Consider the following 16,287-nt stretch of genomic DNA (forward strand, 5'->3'; position numbering starts at 1 on the left):
AGTGTTGTAGTGTGTAATCTACACCAGTGTTGAAGTCTGTAATCCACACCAGTGTTGTAGTGTGTAATCTACTCCAGTGCTGAAGTGTGTAATCCATTCAAGTGTGTAATCCACTCCAGTGTTGAAGTGTGTAATCCACACCAGTGTTGTAGTGTGTATTCCACACCAGTGTTGTAGTGTGTACTCCACACAAGTGTTGTAGTGTGTAATCCACATCAGTGTTGTAGTGTGTAATCTACTTCAGTGCTGCAGTGTGTAATCCATTCAAGCGTGTAATCCACTCCAGTGTTGAAGTGTGTAATCCACACCAGTGCTGTAGTGTGTAATCCACATCAGTGTTGTAGTGTGTAATCTACTCCAGTGCTGAAGTGTGTTATCCATTCAAGTGTTGTAGTGTGTAATCCATTCAAGTGTGTAATCCACACCAGTGTTGTAGTGTGTAATCCACTCCAGTGTTTAAGTGTGTAATCCACTCCAGTGTTGTAGTGTGTAATCCACACCGGTGTTGTAGTGTGTAATCCACATCAGTGTTGTAGTGTGTAATCCACACCAGTGTTGTAGTGTATAATCCCCTCCAGTATTGAAGTGTGTACTCCACACCAGTGTTGTAGTGTGTAATCCACACCAGTGTTGTATTGTGTTTAATCCACTCCAGTGTTGTAGTGTGTAATCCACATCAGTGTTGTAGTGTGTAATCTACTCCAGTGCTGCAGTGTGTAATCCACTCCAGTGTTGAAGTGTGTAATCCACTCCAGTGTTGTAGTGTGTAATCCACACCAGTGTTTTTATGTGTAATCCATTCAAGTGTGTAATCCACTCCAGTGTTGTAGTGTGTAATCCACTTCAGTGATGTAGTGTGTACTCCACACCAGTGTTGTAGTGTGTAATCCATTCAAGTGTGTAATCCACTCCAGTGTTGAAGTGTGTAGTCCACTCCAGTGTTGTGGTAGGTAATCCACTCCAGTGATCTAGTGTGTAATCCAATCCATTGTTGTCGCGTGTAATCCACTCCAGTGATGTAGTGTGTACTCCACACAAGTGTTGTAGTGTGTAATCCATTCAAGTGTGTAATCCACTCCAGTGTTGTCGCGTGTAATCCACTCCGGTGTTGTAGTGTGTAATCCACTCCAGTGTTGTAGTGTGTAATCCACTTCAGTGATGTAGTGTGTACTCCACACCAGTGTTGTAGTGTTTAATCCATTCCAGTGTTTAATCCATTCCAGTGTTGAAGTGTGTAGTCCACTCCAGTGTTGTTGTAGGTAATCCACTCCAGTGATCTAGTGTGTAATCCAATCCATTGTTGTCGCGTGTAATCCATTCCAGTGTTGTCGTGTGTAATCCACACCAGTATCTTAATGATTTTATTCGGGATCCACACCAGTGTGTTGATGTGTAATCCACTCCTGTGTTTTAATGTGGGATTTACATCAGTGTGTTGATGTGTAATCCACTCGAGTGTTATTGTGTTTAATCCACTCAAGTGTTGTAACGTGTAATCAACTCCAGTGTTGAAGTGTGTAATCCATACCAGTGTTGTAGTGTGTAATCCACTCCAGTATTGAAGTGTGTAATCCACACCAGTGTTGAAGAGTGTAATCCACTCCAGTGTTGTAGTGTGTAATCCACACCAGTGTTGTAGTGTGTAATCGACTCCAGTGTTGAAGTGTGTAATCCACACCAGTGTTGTAGTGTGTAATCCACACCAGTGTTGTAGTGTGTAATCCACACCAGTGTTGTAGTGTGTAATCCTCTTCAGTGTTGTAGTGTGTAATCCACACCAGTATCTTAATGATTTTATTCGGGATCCACACCAGTGTGTTGATGTGTAATCCATTCCTGTGTTTTAATGTGGGATTTACATCAGTATGTTGATGTGTAATCCACTCCAGTGTTGTTGTGTTTAATCCACTCCAGTGTTGTAGTGTGTAATCCACTCCAGTGTTGTTGTGTTTAATCCACTCAAGTGTTGTAGTGTGTAATCAACTCCAGTGTTGTTGTGTGTAATCCACTCAAGTGTTGTAGTGTGTAATCTACTCAAGTGTTGTAGTGTGTAATCCACTCAAGTGTTGTAGTGTGTAATCAACTCCAGTGTTGTAGTGTGTAATCCACTCAAGTGTTGTTGTGTTTAATCCACTCAAGTGTTGTATTGTGTAATCTATTCAAGTGTTGTAGTGTGTAATCTACTCAGGTGTTGTAGTGTGTAATCTACTCCAGTGCTGTAGTGTGCAATCCATTCAAGTGTTGAAGTGTGTAGTCCACACCAGTGTTGTAGTGTGTAATCTACTCCAGTGCTGTAGTGTGTAATCCATTCAAGTGTTGTAGTGTGTAATCTACTCCAGTGCTGTAGTGTGTAATCCATTCAAGTGTTGTAGTGTGTAATCCACTGAAGTGTTGTAGTGTGTAATCTACTCCAGTGCTGTAGTGTGTAATCCATTCAAGTGTTGTAGTGTGTAATCCACTCCAGGTTTGTTTTTGTTTTATCCACTACAGTGTTGTTGTGTATAATCCACTCAAGTGTTGTAGTGTGTAATCTACTCAAGTGTTGTAGTGTGTAATCTACTCCAGTGCTGTAGTGTGTAATCCACTCCAGGTTTGTTTTTGTTTTATCCACTACAGTGTTGTGGTGTATTATCCACTCAAGTGTTGTAGTGTGTAATCCACTCCAGTGCTGTAGTGTGTAATCTACTCCAGTGCTGTAGTGTGTAATCCATTTAAGTCTTGAAGTGAATTATCCACAGCAGTGTTGTAGTGTGTAATCTACTCCAGTGCTGTAGTGTGTAATCTACTCCAGTGCTGTAGTGTTTAATCCACTCAAGTGTTGTAGTGTGTAATCCACTCCAGTGCTGTAGTGTGTAATCCACTCCAGTGTTGTAGTGTGTAATCCGCACCAAGTTTGTTTTTGTTTTATCCACTACAGTGTTGTTGTGTTTAATCCACTCAAGTGTTGTAGTGTGTAATCCACTCCCGGTTTGTTTTTGTTTTATCCACTACAGTGTTGTAATGTTTAATCCATTACAGTGTTGTAGTGTGTAATCCACTCCAGTATCTTAATGATTTTATTTGGGATCCACGCCAGTGTTTTGATGTGGGATCCACACCAGTGTGTTAATGTGTAATCAATTCCAGTGTCTTAATCTGTGAATCTTACTTTGACATAATTGAGTTCTTTTTAATAGTTTTCCAAATATATGTATAGTTCTCAAAGAGAAGACTACACAGGTAAGCTGTGTGGGAATGCTTATCACGAGGATGAGCACCCCACTTCCTTCCCACTTTGCAAACAACCCGGTACAATAACGTCTTTGGAAACCGTTTTCAGTTAGATCCAGTAGTGAAAGGATTCACTTCTGTATGTTCACAGTAGCAAGGGAAAAGACTGTGAGGACACACGGCCCATTGAAATAGCATGGACGCGTAAACGAAAAGGACCGTGCCCTAAAGGTGGACCGTCTTAGGTGCAGACCAGTGGTAAATGATATTTACAAGACATTCACAATGTATAGCTTGCATGTGTAGGTCGTCCATACACAAGTTCCAAAATATCTTACAGCAAATAAATTAGATGAAACAAACAACAAATGATTTTTCTATGGTGATGTATCTTATACGGGTATGGTTTAGATGCGTTTTTTACACAAAAGAAATTCGGATTGGTAAGCAAGCAATACATTGCTTATATAAACACGGAACCGGGAAAAACAGATTTCAGCTGGTGAATTGATATAAACATGTTTATGTTTAAAATAAATATATTATGCATCTACATCTGTAACCGTAAGCTAGAGCTAGTTATGTCCTAGCTAAAGTGATACAGTATCAAAATTTCGATTTTTATCCCGAATTGATTTATATTATTATTGCGATTCGAATCTTTTGCTTTTAATAATTATATCGTCGACTGATTTCAGAATGTCCATGTTGATTGAGTCACTAAATGAAGCGTTGCCGCATTCAGCTGTTTTCAGCTTTAATACATGGCTATTAAAATACATATTATTTCTAATGTTTGGATAGTTTCTGCATGAAAATAGAAAATGCATGAAGAAAGGATTACCACAGCTGTGGTCAGATCTGTTCGATATATGTCGCTTGAATTTATGAGCGATTAGTTCGCTGCAACCGAACCTGAGACGACAATGCATAATTTGACAGAATCTAGAACCGAAGTTTAAGTTTATATGTTTACTGCTAGTGTCCGGGGTATTTATTAAAATGTTAAATTCTCTGTTGACCCAGTTTGAAATTTAAACCAAATTCATTATTAATACACGTGGCTGACTGCCGCAGCTGGATAATCATCATCATCATCATTTATTTCTAAAAAAAACCACCCACGGTGGTACAGGAGAAAAAAAGTTTCTTAACATGATAATAATCAATATTTAACAAGATGTCGGTTATACTGTGCAGATATTTGGCGATAAACATTTTGCTTGAAGATTTTTGTACCGTAACACTTACATAAGCAAACACACATATACTGTTACACTCAAAGGTACTTAGCTATTATACATATGCATTTTACAAGGTTCTTTATTTCTTTTACATTTCTGGTACTCAACATTTTTTTGTATTTTATTATATTCGGAAATTGCGTTTATTTATTCGAGATAAGTTTAGATCTAGATTCACGGAACGCTTCACATTTAAACAGGTAGTGGAATTCATGGGCTATAGCTTGCGACATACACAGTTCACATGTCCTAAATTCTCTATCTATACCCAGCCAACGGCCAACTTCGACACGTAGATTATGGTTACAGGTTCTATGTTATAGATTAGGATAATGAATATGTTTAGATAGGAGAAGAAAGTTTTCAAATGACTGGCTATCTTTTAAATATTTATAATAATAATACCCTTTTGAACTTCGACGTCTGATCTCCAATTTTGATAAAACTGATCTTTTAAAGTTGTTTCTTTCTGAGCAGTTAGCCACTTCGCTGGAGGCGATTTGTGGGTCATAAAATACATAGGGCAGACCACAGTAATTAAGTATTTGCCTCACATTTCTTATAAAGGCATTTTGTTTATTATTGCAGAACAATTGCAAATGAGCAAACTTGTAAATAATTGTCGATAGTTTTGGTGCAGGTCCGGGTTCACACAGTTTATGCCAAAAGTTAACTACCCGTTTATAAAATGATAAAGGTATTCTACCTTGTTCTCCATAAACCATAACATTTGGGGGTCTCATTTCTAAGACCCCATGCTAGTTTAAGGAATTTTAGATGGGTCTTTTCAATTATGTTCATATTTTCGTATGCCAAATTTTCACAACCATATAAAAATATTGGTAGTATCATTACGTCAAAACAAAAACCTTAAGTAAGCAATCCAAAGGAATCGTTTTTTTAGAAGACAGAACATGGTTTTAGATGCACTCTTCGCTTAACATTTTGGCTTGAAATTTCTGTTTCTACTAAACATAACACCTAAGTACGTATAATTAAATAAAATAAAATAAAAAATAAAATGATAACCTACTGTTTTTGGACGGCCCGCTTCCAAAGATCAAAACTTTAGTTTTTTCAGGTTTACGTCTAAATCCAGATATTGCAATAACGTTTAAAAGAATCTATGATGACTTATATTGAAATATCGTCAGAAACAAAGACGCATCTTGCCCTCAATTCCTTCAACAATATAAACGATAAACAACAGTGGTCCTCGCACACATCCCTGACTTACACCAGCATTGAGATAAACACTGGATTAGACCTTTGTGTCTCACAATAAACGGCTCATTTCTTTTCCCTCCTCTGAAGCCTCAGAGATGAGATGAGGTTATATAGGTTTATCAGCTGCCTGAATGCAGCCTGACGATTATCCCCCCAAACCCTTCTCTTTGCGAAGATAAATGCGAGCAAGACCATCATTATGGAATAAGCAGAATCTGATTTCGGTCACTTAAAAATAGTTTCTACCAGTCACGGATCTTTTAACGTTGTACTGTCCTTTCCCAGTGCAGTCTTCGACGTTGACGCTCATTGGTCAAGGCCATTCGGCGGAAGGGGCGATAGGCTCGAATACCTGCGACACGGACACGCCATAGCACAGTGCGTGGACTAATGCGGCCTCAAAACGCTGCTGTTTCCACCGCTGTGACGAGCCAACCTTTTCAAACTAACGGGTTGTGATTTGGACCTCGCAGTTTTGCAGTGTTTCGGCGACTGTTTTAGCACAGTCTAGTAACGTTTTGATAACGTTTGTATTTTGTTTGGGTCAAATCCAATTTTCAAGTGTACATGTTATTTTGTTTATTTAAGATCTCACATGACATCCAGATATCTACTGTCTATATAGAGATGTGCACGTGAGAACTAAATCATCCCAAGTTCGCTTTATTTGCTCAGAATAAACGTCTGTCTCGGAAAATCACTCACTCACTCACTCATGCTCAGATAACCATTCTTGATATGATATCAGATAGAAGATTTGCTGCCTAGGTGAGAAATGTATCGCATGTTATGATTACATGAGTTCACTGGGAAGTATACAAAACACAATCGACAAACCTATACACAACCCTACAGCGTTAGAAATTGGCACTAGTCCTGTAGTCCATGCCAAACTGGCCAATAGTTAAGATAACATAAGGACGAGTAGAAATTTGCCATTTTTAAGGGTTTTGTTATATGTTATCATTATAAGGACTAGTGGACTAAATATGATAGTTTTTACCCCTGCCCTAGGTGTGGGTCAGCAAAACGTTTTGTCACAACACAATGAACGCACGCTTTCTGGTTGCCTGTTTCATGTTAGGTGAGATGCTCATTTACACTTTTCCTGTTTCCGATTCTATATGGACCAAACAATCCCATATACCCATTTATCCAAAAGTAACCTTTCAGAATGGAAAAGAAAATATTTACACCTCAAACAATGCTCATCGTCATTGACTTGTGATCTATACACTGACCATCACACTCAAGTGTCATGCAAACACAATTGACCATTTGATTGTCATTAAACTGACCACTGTGTAATACACCAAGGGAACTTGGCTTTTAAAGAAAACAGATTTCCTTGGCGTCTCTGACTGTTCCCCTGCATCTGGCTCGGATTGACCATTGAAAGCGGTCAGTTTAGTCAGCATAGTCAACCTATGCCACCTGGAACCCAAACGTAATGCGGTCCGTGTGACTGAACGGACACTGGTCATTAGTAAACAAATGAACATTTCACCCAGCAACAATAAGTCATGGGTTTCGGCACAGATGGGTGTTTCCAATGCAGTGCACCATAAAACTATATATGCAGGGGGTTGTGTGAAGTCGTTGGAAAAAGCTACATGTATGTTAAACTGGTATTGCAGATTATAAGGTACACAGCAACTACTCAACATTTTATGTAATTATAATGAACCGCAAAAGGAACGTCACCCCAAGTAACATTGCATGAAAAGTTGTCATTTAAATATCTGGAATAATTTTTGTCAAAGTTTCTAAAATTTAACATTACCTTGTCTGCAGATGTCAATATAACCGATCACCCAAACGCATCACGGCAACGACCATGGTAACCCGATGCACGTGAGTTCCGTGTAAATTGAAATGCACATGCGTTCCCCCATTTCTTGCCCTATAAAAATCATCCCGAGATCGGATAACATTCATTCATTATTGAATTGCTACCACATACCAAGATTGACAAGAAAACCAAGCCCTTGCAAGCAAGCTGGACAAACCGCCCGGCAAGTAGCCATTGCATTTCAAGTCCACGTAAGGACCATATACAGGCTCCATCAACGGTACCAGACCACCAACACTGCAGATGACCGACCACGTAGTGGAAGACCAAAGGTGACTATACGACGTCAGGATCGTCAGATTGTGCGACAGCATCTTCAAGATCCCTTTGTTACTGCTGCGGAAACTGCTCGACAGACCATGGGAACAAACCAGCGACGCATTAGTGCGGGCACCGTGCGTCAACGATTGGGGGGCGAGCATCATGGTATGGGGTGGAATTGGTCTTGCACAGAGGGTCGGCCCTGTGGTCTTCCAGAACATCGGTCCAGGGAGAGGCAATGGTGTCACAGCAGCTGGGTACATTGATCAAGTCTTGAGACCACACGCCATACCTCATTTGGCAACATCGCCACAAACACGAGTTTCAGCATGATGCCGCCCGTGCCCACACTAAGAGAGCAACAAGACACTTCCTCCAGCAGAATGGCATCAGAACCATACAGCGGCCTGCCCTCAGTCCCGATTAAAATCCCATTGAGTCCCTGTGGGACGAGATTCAAAGACGGCTGAATGACGTCCGACCAAGGCCGACAACTGCAGTTGAACTGCGCCAGGCGTTCCTCGGAGTGTGGGCTCAAGTGCCTATGGCCTTCATCAACCGCCTCATCCATTCCATGTATCAACGTTGCACGGCAGTCATCAATGCACATTGCGGACACACGAGATACTGACTTGTGATGCAATTATCTCAGAGACTAGTGTTGTGATTCACTTTAAGAACATTTGACACTTTAATTTCAACCTTGATGATTAGTTTTGCCAAGTTTCATCTTTTTAATATGTCTCAAAGTATGTTTACAGTGTTTGGACAAATAAGGTTTCTCATACATCTATCCATGGTGACGTTTCTTTTACGTTTCAGTATATATATACACACAAAATAAGTAACGTTGTTTAATTGGAATTCTAGAAATTGATATATATGAATCCAAACATTAGTGTTGGTACTACGTTACTTGTCATCACTTCTTACTTGCCTCTATACATGCACTGGCATCTTTATGGAGCATGTCTAGAGCTAACGCTTATAGCTTTGAAATTACAGGCATCATACGAACGCGTAATGGCCGCACTATATGTCCCCGTACAGGTTTATATCTTAGTTCAGGCACACACACGTCTGACCAATAAATGTTACGGGACGTCTCCAGCAGGGGCATATCATATGTCGCAAACCATGTATATTTATGTGTCCACAGCACTGGGAAACCCAAAAGGGACAATAATGTACACTCTCTAAAAAAAGAAATGCAACCCCAGTCTGAAAATGTTAGAAAGCCCCAAAAAGAAAAATGTTGATTGTAAATACAGTTTTTCTGATATGCACGGATACCATGTACACTGTTTATTAACGTAAGCGCCCAAACACATTAATTTTCGTGCATAAGGGCATTTTATTGTTACCTTTATCATAGTGAGCAAAATTTTCACGTGGCCCATTCCAAAAGCCTCATGCACGTGCAATTCATGGAAAGAGCAGTAGAAGTATGGGTTTATAAAAGCACGTGTTGATTAGCAATTCACTCTATCATTTTCACCGAAAGACAAGGTCGAATATGCCACGGTTGAGTGCTGCAGATCAAAATATCGCAATTTGTCGTATTGAGGCCGGACAAAGCTTTGGAAACGTTGCCTGGCACCTCAATATTTATAAAACAACGATTTCCTTCTTTGGAGCCAATACACCCAGTGTCATGCAACTGAAGATCGCCCCAGAAGTGGTAGGCCAAGTGTTACCACACCACCTCAGGATCGATTCATCCGGGTCACCCACCTACGTAATCGGCTAGCCACACCTACCGTCACTGCAACATAGGTGCCAGGTTTGAGAAGAGTGTCCGCACAAAACAATTAGGAACCGTTTACGAGAGGCCGGTCTACGTGCAAGAAGACCACTTATTGGACCTGTTTTACGCCACGAACATCGACGCCAACGACTCAGGTGGTGCACCAACGTTCGGATATGGACCCTCAGAAACTGGAGGCGCGTCTGGTTTAGTGACGAATCACGTTTTCGCTTACAACGCCGTGACGGAAGACAGCGTGTCTATAGAAGAGGAAACTAACGTTTTGCCCCGAAATGTGTTCGGCAGGTCGACAGATTTGGTGGAGGGAGCGCCATGGTGTGGGGAGCCATGTCTTACAACCAGAGATCAGACTTGGTGATCATTTGTGGCAATTTGACAGCCCAGCGCTATATCAATGACGTTTTACAGCCTCATCTTCTGCCGATTATCGACCAACAGAGGGAGCTCTATCAACACGACAACGCCCAGCCGCACACTGTTCATGCAACAGTGAATTTTCTCCAGAATTCTAACGTCAACGTGTTACCATGGCCCTCCCGATCACCAGACATCAACCCAATCGAACATCTTTGGGATTATCTGGATCGACGAGTACGTGCACGTACACCGCCGCCCGAGACGTTGGATGCACTAGCCGTTGCACTGCAGGAGGAGTGGAGAGCAATCCCTCAGGAAAGAATCCGGCGTCTAATCCGTTCTGTTCCAGGGAGGTGCAATGCTGTGATCGCAGCTCGTGGCGCTCATACGAGGTACTGAGAAAGACGCCCCCTTGCGTCAAGTCAATCTTAGTGAGAGAACTGTCGAAGCCTGGACTTAAACTTGCATAACTGTACTGCCACCATGCCAAATTTCATGTTGTTGTCTTCACTAATAAATGTGTTATAATAACTTGAATATTGAGATTAACATCTTGAAAATATAGGGGTTGCGTTTCTTTTTTGATATAGTGTATATGTCAGGTGCAATTAACGTCTGATATGCATAGCTTATGAATTCCAATACAAACAATTCCATTGACAAACAAATTATCTCTTGAAAAATGCATGTGTTTGCTGTAAACCATAACCAAATACGGCACAGCTCTATGGTATGGGATTGCGTGCAAATATTTAAACTCATATTATTATTATCATTATTATTATCATTATTCTGTCAATATATTTCTATGTTTCGAAGTTATAAAATTCATTCTGATATCATCGACTTATGAATGTTTGTATAAATATGTTAGAGTTGAATTTAATGTCGATTTGGGCAATACTTCATTTACATTACAGCAAATCAGCTGAGGGCAAGCCAAAATGTCACATGTCATATACGTTTGGTGAAACCCACACCTACAGGCATGGTGCTGACAAGCCAACAGTTATTGTTCTAAACACATTTTGCACAGTGCATCTTCATTTGAGATCTCTACCTACACGATGCCTTCGTTACACTTGTCTGTAGTATCGCTCCTGTGGTAAGTATATGTTTGCAAGACTAACAGATTAATAATCTTTCTAGATACAGCTTTAGCCCCAGCGATGGCCCGAAAATAGTCTGGACTAGTCAAACCCTGGATTGAGTAACTGATACGACCTCACACACTCAGCAAGGGTACGTGACACATGGTACCTCACATCATGGTTGATGGCTCGGGGATGCCAATCATCTATCCTGCCTGCTGGTAGACACTCCTATTGGGATACCGTCAATAGGTACGTCATGTAGGTACGTCTCTCTCTCTCCCCCCCCCCCCCCCCCTCCCACCTTCAAAGACTAACCGGCATGATCAAGGTCAAGATGTTTCCGTTTTCACAATACAGATGGTCTTATTGCACACCGTCGCAGTGTGAATGCAAGATGAATGCCACATTGTCAGGACACAGTCAGTTCAAATAAACATGACTGTGAAAGTCTCACGTATGGTTCCCTTCAAGAATGTGTGCTGAGTCCGACCTTGTTCACCTTGTACTCACGACTATTGGGACATTTCATATCAGAATAGCTTGTGGTTCATCACTTTAAATGGTGAAGATTCACAGTTGGTCGATAGTTTCAGTCCCCTCTTAGGCAATGAGACTGCATCCTTGAACAAGAGTGAAAGTTGTCTCAACAATGTCAAATCCTTGATGACTTCCAACATGCTTAAATTTAATGATGATGAAACAGAGGCAATGATAATCGCTCCGCCTTCAAGACAGCAGAAGTCTCAGCTGACACACCTCACAATTGGAAAATCCTTGATTCCATTTTCTTCATGTGTTAAGAACCTTGGTGTTGTTATTGACTTCTCCCTAACTACGGAAACACAAGTAAATTTTCTCTGTGAGACATGCGTTTTTCAGTTGAGAAATATTGGATCAGTCCGTCACCTGCTCACTACTGAAGTAGAAGGGGTCGTTGCCGGCACGGGTACTACATATATGTAGCCCAGGTACGTTTTTGTATACAGAAATGTACCCTAGCCAAAAGCAGATTACAGAGAGGTACCCTAGGATGACCGGTTCCTTCGACGCTTACGTAACGACACGTCTTGGACGCCACTCCGCGGTAAAATTCAACATACGCGATATATATGTTTCTCTCTGTATTTCCTTTTCATTAATGGATCGTCACTGTCATACTATTACATCACTCAAAGACGTATATATGGATATAAATACGTACTTAAATCAATCTATTAGTCGGTGATGAACAGCATTAACCAGCATGCACCAGTCATCAGGCGAACCAGAACTGTTTCTCTAATACAAACCCACCAGAATCTCCAATCAAATTACCAACTCCTCTTGTCTACTAAAATGCAAACTAGAATCCTTCAGTGTTCGATCCTTCTGTCATGCAGGTGCCTCACTATGAAACTCTCTTCCCTGCAACCCCCCACCCCCCACCCACCCCCCCAAAAAAAGAAGAAAAAAAGTGCACCTAGTATCATTTTTTAAAAGAAATTGGGCTCAAATCGTACCTCTTTGAAAGCTACAACTGAATCAGATAGGACTACGATCATTTGTCGTAAGGCCTCTATGAAATGTGTGGTCACAGAAGCCTACAATCACATTACAGGGAGCTGGCTCTGATCCGTATTGCCTAATATATATGGATCCATACAAATAAAGAGGGCAAAACCCTTTCCACGTTCATAAGAAATCCCTGTTATAATCAGAGTCGAGTGTACGATTCCAACTACATCATGAGCAGGAGTTTATGAATCACTTTTAAACAGACTAAGTGATGGTACCAGGTGTTCGCGAAAAGGTGAGCGTATCCTGCCCCACCGGTGGCACCCGTCACAAACACAAGCAAAGGCAAGTCATTTGTTCACCTGAAATAACACGTGAATATATGTTACAGTCAAAATAGGGAATTGCATCTCACATCATTTAATTTCTGCCCCCTTTATGTCGTCTGTATATGTTTATTTGTGTTATCTTACCGTCCCCTCTCTGTTGTGTATATGTATATATGCCGTGCTGCACATTGAGCCTGTCCCTCGGTGATGTGGAATTTGCATTATGGAAATAGCCTTATTACTTTTAGAGGTACGTGAGAGAACTTGACAGGGAGCAGCAATATTGTACGAAAATAATTTGCATTATATGCACACGTAGTTTGTGGAAGCTGTTCATGAACACACGTTCTGTTAAGCAATTTGGATCCCTCATTTTGGGACAAATTAAATTATAAAATGAATATGTATTTTACAGAAACAGAGGTCAACAGAGGTTATGGGAAACTATTTCGTCGACTTGGTGCATTAGTAGTCGATTTGGGCACTATCGCCCCTTTCACGTGTGTGCTGCCTACACGACTGGTCGCCTCACATTGACATACTTTTCATAAATATATTTCATATTCAGATATATTTCTATACTGTGTCTTCATTAAATATCTTCAAATTCCCCTCACGCGTATTCGATATCATCCCATCATTTAAACGTTTCCTTGTTGATGTTTTGCTGAGTGAAGTATAATTAAGTTCAACGTAGTCCATGTACCTGTCAGCTGACAAATCAATACTGTTAGTTTCTTGGTTTCACATAATTGCAATGGCAATAAACATGACAGATCAAAGATTAATTTTACAACAATTTAAATTGGCATGATCTTGACATATTACAACTGATTACAACACATGATATTATTCAGAAAGATTTAATCTTGTCAGTAATCTATGCATCTAGATCAAAAGTCCATACCGTAATTTACACGGTGGGCGTGGCAGGGTATTGTAGTCTTTCATCACCATCAGTTGGGGACGGCATGGGACACGGGGAATGAGTCCCAGCTTGTTTTTTATTGTCGCTCTAGGCGTTATTGATACACAAAGACCTCTATATATGCTTTCCTCGTCTCCGTAAACTGCAATGAACATATCAGGATCTATTTGTTTGGACGAGATAACTTGTGAGAAGATAGTAAATACAATTCTTTCATGGTGTGATGATTTCTATATTGGTCAACCTGTGCCTACGCCTACTATAAAAGATAAAAGTGACTATTTTGTTTACAAATTACATTTACATATCACTGATATTCGTATAACAATCAGCATTAGAGACTGGACTGACCATTCTACATGCCTGCGCCTGGGAAGCCTGCAGTCCCATGCACCTTCCCTTCCCCCAACCCCCTCCGGCCTCCTGTCAACCACAACTCTTCCATACAAAAACATACAGGCATTGATATAATCTCCCCCAATGCAATGTACATTCTGTCATTCCTACCTCTCTGTCAAACAACCAATACATTACATTTTCTTAAAGAGATGGCAAGCGTTCACCGTTAGGGATTTATTCAGTACCGTACTGTCACACAAATACCACTATGTTGTATTTCGCCATTTTGATAATTCTAAAGACTCATTGTGTTTGGTCAGTTAACCGCTTATCATGTTCGAGACAGCGACCATACATCGTCCATGAAGAAAACCTTCATTTCTCCTCAAGAGAACATATTCACTGGAGAGGCGTTTCCTTCCGAGATCCTGCATGAAAGGCATTGCTGTTTTTCTTGGAAGGGTACCAAATGAGAATACATATGCTATATCATATACATATTTCTTAAATACTCATTGACTGATCTTAAAATGAAGTTACTTCATATGCGGTACATTTTAGTTGTATATAATTTAAATACAAAGTGCATATCACTTTCTCTCACTCACTATATATATATATATATATATATATATATATCTTGTGCATAGTACATACGTCTTGTTTGTAGTTGCATATACGCAAGAGAAAGATACTCATGTATACAACTATTCGTTCATTTCCTGCTATTAAAAAATGAAGCTATAAAAAGATGGCAATACGCCATTATCTTTTTGTCTCCTTTCAAACAGTTAAAACATCGTTACATTCGAAAGAGTAAATTTGTAAACGTGTTTATTTAACACGGGATGTAAATTTCAGTGATAAATACTAGTGATCTTCAGCTGTGGGCGGGTAAATTCAGACATGATGTTGGAAGATCTTGATATTCTGCTCTTCCACACCATCACTCTTCCTAGGAATGTAAAATGAAACATATATTCTTGATAGAGACCATATTGTCTTTTTGTCGAATCGTCAAACCACAGCAATAACTATAAATGCAAAAAGATAAGAAGTAACACACATCCCCAATTAAACTCACGGTCCTTTTCATACGATTAGATGTAAGAATCCTCTGCCGCCGGTGGAAAACTCTGCGATCATTGCCAACATCCAACATATATATGCTTCTCAGCTGCACCTATTGGTAAGACAACGTTCGCGGACACACTATAGGTATGACTGCATTTGCAGCACCTTCCGTGTTCTATTCTCAGATTATGATATGATCTTAAGAATACGGCGTAAGTGGGTAGCGCCAAGTGGCTCAAGGGTGTGTATAGTAACACAATGGAAGGGGCAGGTATGCTGCAACAGTATCAATATGAACAAAGTTACGGGTTTGGACCTATGTCGACATGTTTGTTATGGTAAGGTATCAGTTTGTATCTTTTGTGCTTGTCGAAATTGGCTCTTCACCAATATCATTGGAAGCTGATTTTTCGCAACATTGTATTTCTGGAATCCACTAATACATGCATGGACAAACACATGCTGACACATACCTCCTGAAACACATGGTGACACCCATGCTGACACATACATCCTGAAGCACATGCTGATACACACATGGTGACACCCATGCTGACACATACATCCTGAAGCCCATGGTGACACCCATGCTGACACATACATCCTGAAGCACATGCTGACACATACATCCTGACACACATACTGACACATACATCCTGACACACATGCAGACACACACATCCTGACACACACACTGACACACACATCCTGACAAACATGCAGACACATACATCCTCACACACATGCTGACACATACATCCTGAAACACATACTGACACATACATCCTGACACACATACTGACACACACAGCCTGACACACATACTGACACATACATCCTGACACACATGCTGACACATACATCCTGAAGCACATGCTGACACATACATCCTGACACACATACTGACACATACATCCTGACACACATGCAGACACACACATCCTGACACACACACTGACACACACATCCTGACAAACATGCAGACACATACATCCTCACACACATGCTGACACATACATCCTGACACACATACTGACACATACATCCTGACACACATACTGACACACACAGCCTGACACACATACTGACACATACATCCTGACACACATG

This window comes from Haliotis cracherodii, unplaced genomic scaffold, assembly GCF_022045235.1.
Source record: "Haliotis cracherodii isolate W230 unplaced genomic scaffold, xgHalCrac1.p SCAF_8, whole genome shotgun sequence".
Classification (NCBI taxonomy): domain Eukaryota; kingdom Metazoa; phylum Mollusca; class Gastropoda; order Lepetellida; family Haliotidae; genus Haliotis; species Haliotis cracherodii.